We start from the raw sequence: 5,318 nt of genomic DNA on the forward strand, positions 1-5,318 counted from the left end.
TCCACGACTCGCAGGCGTATAAAAATATTGAGATGACCTGTGAGCGCATTAGTCTGATTTTTGAGTTGTTCGTGATGTTTCTGTCCCTCCAAATAGGCTTCAGTTTTGACAGCGCAGCAGTTGTTTGCGCGATTCTGGAGAGAATTTCTGGTCTTGAGCCTTCATCTGAGACGATTGATCCGAGGTATTTGAAGCTGTTGATGGTCTAAAGTTTCTTGCCTCTGACTTTGATGTCCGCATTGGTGCCATTGGTATTTTTGGTCATTAGCTTGGTTTTCTCGGCACTGATCTCCATGTCGTAGGCTGCTGAGGTTGTGTCCAGCCGCTCCACTAGTGTGGCGAGCTCCTGTTCCTCTCCTGCTAATCCATCGATGTCATCGGCAAAACGCAAGTTAGTGATTGTCCTGCCTCCAATACTGATTGTTCCATTGTGGTCTTCCAAAGTGTCAGTCATGGTTCGTTCTAGGAAGATGTTGAAGAGAGTGGGAGAGAGCAAACAGCCTTGCCTCACCCCGACCGTTGTCCTGAACCAATCCCCTATGTTGCCGTTAAGGTAGACTGCGCTGGAGGCCTTGTCGTATAGTTGTTGTATGACGTTGATCAGGTTGGCGCTGATGTTATATTTCCTTATGGTTGCCCATAAGGCTGCATGCCAGACCCTGTCGAAGACCTTTTAAAAAACCTACGAAGATATGGTATAGGTTTTGTTGGTGTTGGAGGTACCTCTCACACAGTATCCTGAGGTTGAAGATCTGTTCTGTTGTGCTGCACCCAGCTCTAAAGCCTGCCTGCTCTTAGGCAATGATCTTCTCTGCCTGTGGTTTCAATCTGTTCAGCATTATCTTATATATTACTCTCACTAAAATTCAATATGAAAAGAAAAGTAAAGCTTTCAAAATGTGCGTGTCACAACAGATGCATCATTCAACCACATTCAGGAATTTAAGTACAAGACCTTTGGAGTTATTATATAGATACATACTCTACAGATCTATGCTTATTCTGACAATAGCCTTATGTATGCTGTGGAAGAACCGGACGTGCGTGTTTTTTCCCACGAGGTGGTGCAGGGGAAGGCCATTCCCATTTCACCAACAGACGCCACCTCAGTATCTTTTGTTTTGTTTTGGTAAGTGTTTTACGGCGCTTGCAATTGCGTAAGGTCACATTAGCGCACGGGACACATTAAACATTTTCAGTTTGGTGGGAATTAATTTTGAATTTTGCCCGGGTGGAGGCCGAAGCCTACTCTTGCCGATTTTGGACCACCAAGGGATCTTTAAGATGCACAACTTGCCCACAGGACTCCGAGATTTTTGCCCGTAACCGAGAGGGCTAGGTGTTAGATCTTACCAACCTTAGAATCAGGGGTGTGACTGAAAGACAGCAGTAAGAAGGGGCCAAGGAGAAGCAGTAGAAAGGCTGCAAAAAGAGTCAGGGGCTCAGAGGAAGGGGCAAAGGAGGTGAGGGAGTGGGGGCAGAAAGTGGAGACGAAAGCAGACAACAGAACATTGCTGGAGAGCGGGAAAGTTTTAATTTAGTATGGGGTTTTACGGTGCTCGTAACTGTATAAGGTCATATGAGCGCCGAGAGAGCGGGAAAGGAGCTGAAAGGAGAAGATTTTATTCATCGCTCTCAGGTTGCAAACCCGGGACCTCTTGAATGAGAGACTAGCACCTTAACCTGTAGGCCACGAGAGCCCCCCTCTTTGATGTCTACTAGTATTCAACCATCTCATTGTCAAGTGCAGTTGAACTCTTTTGTCGGGCAGTGAAGACACGCACATGACGTACTTTTTGCAGTTTGATCATATGTTCACGATTTACCAGCGCAGAGTGGCGTCGGTAGCCTAGTCCTAATCGTGAGATTGCGAGTACGGAGGTTCGAGCCTCAGCTCGGTCCGACGTTGTGTCCTTGGGAAAGGCACTTTACACGAACTTCCCACTTGGCTCGGTCCTATCGGAGACGGACGTTAAACTAGGAGGCTCCACCCCTTAAATAACCTAATAGTGTTGATAGGGGCGTTAAACCTATACCATTTCTATTCCAGCGCAGAGACGTGAACTTTGACCAGGAAAGAAACAAACAAAATAAAAGCGTTTGAGATGTGGTGCCACCGTCGAATGACCAGAATAAGCTGGAAATTAAAAAAAGACAAACAAAGACATGAAATAATACATCAAACAACATACATTGCACGACACCAGACGACTCAGATCACGAAATCAAAAGCTCATGAAAATCGAAATGAGCAAAACACGATTTTTTTTTAAAAAGGGTCCTCGAAAAAGACAAAAAAAGGCCAATGTACAGTAGGCTATTGCTTGTCATTGGGCTGGAAAAAAAAGATGTAGCCTAGACTAAATTCGTGTCTTGAAGTGCTCTTGGTAGCTGTCGTACGTGATGTTAGGAAGCGTTTGATGCTAAGGGAGAGAGGTGTGGGGTGTGAGGGGTCAGGTGTGAGGTAGAACCGTCTCGGATTGATTTGAGGAGACATGACTAAGCAATAATAATTTTGTAGGAAGTTGGAAAAGAACGATCAAACTGTTCTCTGTCTCTGTCTCTGTCTGTCTGTCTGTCTATCTCTCTCTCTCTCTGTCTCTCTCTCTCCGTGTTTGTGTGTACGTGAGTGTTTTTTTTCGTGTTTGTTCGTGTGTGTGTGTGTGTGTATTCGTGTGTGTGTATGTGAGTGTGTATGTGAGTGTGTGTGTGTGTGTATGCGTGTGTATGTGTGTGTGTGTGTGTGTGTGTGTGTGTGTGTGTGTGTGTGATTGCATAAAAATGTAAATCTAAGTGTGCTAGTGTGTGTGTGTGTGTGTGTGTGTGTGTGTGTGTGTGTGTGTGTGTGTGTGAGAGAGAGAGAGAGAGAGAGAGAGAGAGAGAGAGAGAGAGAGAGAGAGAGAGAGAGAGAGAGAGAGCGAGCAACAAGGACCCTTTGGAGGCCACAGGAATGAAAGCGATAACCGCAACATTGACACGGCAGTGGCCCTCGCTCGCTAGGACAAATATCCCGTGTACCATAGATGTCTTCGTCTTTGTCTGAGAGAGGCAGAGCATCATAGACTTTTTTTTTTTCATAAGTGTTTTACGGCGCACGTAACTGCATACGGTCATATGAGCGCGCGGGACACACACCAAACATTTTCAATTGGTATGAAATTTTGAATTTTGCCCGGGTGGCGGCCGAAGCCCACTCTTATCGATTTTAGACCACCATGGGATCTTTAACGTGCGCAACTTGCTCTCGAGACCTCCGAGATTTTTCGCCCTTATCCGAGAAGGCTAGGTGTAGATCTTTCCTACCATAAGATCAGGGGTGTGGCTGAAAGACAGCAGTGAGAAGGAGTCGGGCAGAAGCAGTAGAGAGACTGCAGAAAGAGTCAGGAGCCCAGAGGAGGGGGCAAAGGAGGAGAGGGGGTAGGGGCAGAGAGAGGAGACGGAAGAAGCCGACAGAACATTGTTAGGGAGCAGAAAAGTAGGTAAAAGGAGACAATTTGATAGAAGAAAATTTTCCCAGATTCGAACCCGGGACCTTTGAATGAGAGCCCAACACCTTAAAATCGAGGCCACGAGAGCCCCCATCATAGACGATGCAATCCCGACATACACAACACACAATGTACATCTTCTCCGTAATGGTTTTCCACTTAAAATCCTTGAAACCACATCTAACGACTTCTTAAAGAAATTCGTTCTCACAGCTGTCGCGGCTCTCCATAGGCCAGGTCCTATTTGAATAAGGTGCTTAAGAAATCACCTCGGTAAGAATCTTCGGTCAACTTGCGAACTTGAAAGTAAATTTGATTAGGTGTTCAAGAAAATGTGGTTTCGGTGTTTTAGAGAGCGAGGGTATAGGACAAGTTTCTGCAGGTATCGAGCAACTATATTATAATATAAGGATAGGTGTCTGTAGAGGTGTATGGTGGGTGGTTGGCAGGTGCGCTGGTGTGGATTGCTTATTCTTTATATAAGGATAGGTGTCCATAGTGAGGTGCCTTTGTGTAGTGGCTGGTTGGCAGGTGCTCGGGTGTGGATTGCTCTTTCTTTTCCTATCAAATAATTATCTTTCTTATCTCTCTTCTTTTCTTCGAAGGTTACTCTCTTGTAACGTCTTTAATCTTTGATTCTAATGTGACCTGTTTGTATTGCAAGTGCGGTAAAACTCTTACTAAAACCAAAGCCCTCACCGTGGCGTTTTGGCTCGATTCCAGAGCATTGGAGTATATTATTGTATCTAACATGTCTATTCTTAGTTTCTGTATCCTGTATGGTTATGTGTTATATGATATTAGTTCATGTTCTCTGTACGTTATGTGGTGTACCCCATATTATTTCATGTTATGTTGTACCTGTATCATTCATTGTCCCTGTTTATCCGTGTTCACAGATGAAACCATCATTTACCGTTTATAATAAATGAACTACACCGAGAAGTCTTTCTTCATATCCCACTAGAATTACAGGCAAAACTGTCTAAGACGGCCATACATTGTTGAGAAGAAAAGTGATTATCTGAGACAGGTGGTCCTAATGGACCGTGTCGTTATAATAATACAGAACAACGTAAGGAAGAAAGGGGGGGGGGGGGTTGAAGTAGGAAGAGGTCGTTTGTACTGATGGCTGTCTTTTACAGGTGATCGTTAGAGCAGGGTTTAACTGTATTTGACCACATTTGAATCTTCCTAAACTGCGGTTTTACAGCCCCATTGACACAATTTAGATATTTTAAGAGGCGGGCGTCGACCCACCTGTTTGGGCCGATCCGGGCTGAGAGCGATAATGATAATAATAAATAGAATTTGTACAGCCCATGTCCCCACTCTCGAAAGCAAACTCTATGTGCTTTACACAGTATATTATTACCCCAGCAGACCATAGAACTCTCAGAAACTTTCTCAGCTTCCCGGGAAGCATACAGTGCAAGCAGCTGGTTAAGCGCTCAAACACTAGCAAACTGACAATACCTTTCACTGTCTATAGCTCGGTACCCATTTTCATGAAAGTCGTGTAAAGTGCCTTTCCCAAGGACACAACGTCGGGCCCGCGGCTCGAACCCCCGAACCCGCAACCTCACGCCTCACGATTACGAGTCCGGTAGCCTAACCACTAGGCCACCGACACCACAATATCCCTGCAGAAAGATGGGGATACCCGAAGCGCCTAACCCTAGACGGTCAGAGAACGTATAGGCCTAACCGATTGCAGACCTTAGAGACCTCCGTTGTGGCTTCTTCTTCTTCTTCTTCTTCTTCTTCTTCTTCTTCTTCTTCTTCTTCTTCTTCTTCTTCTTCTTCTTCTTCTTCTTCTTCTTCTTCTTC

This window comes from Aplysia californica, unplaced genomic scaffold, assembly GCF_000002075.1.
Source record: "Aplysia californica isolate F4 #8 unplaced genomic scaffold, AplCal3.0 scaffold00838, whole genome shotgun sequence".
Taxonomy (NCBI): domain Eukaryota; kingdom Metazoa; phylum Mollusca; class Gastropoda; order Aplysiida; family Aplysiidae; genus Aplysia; species Aplysia californica.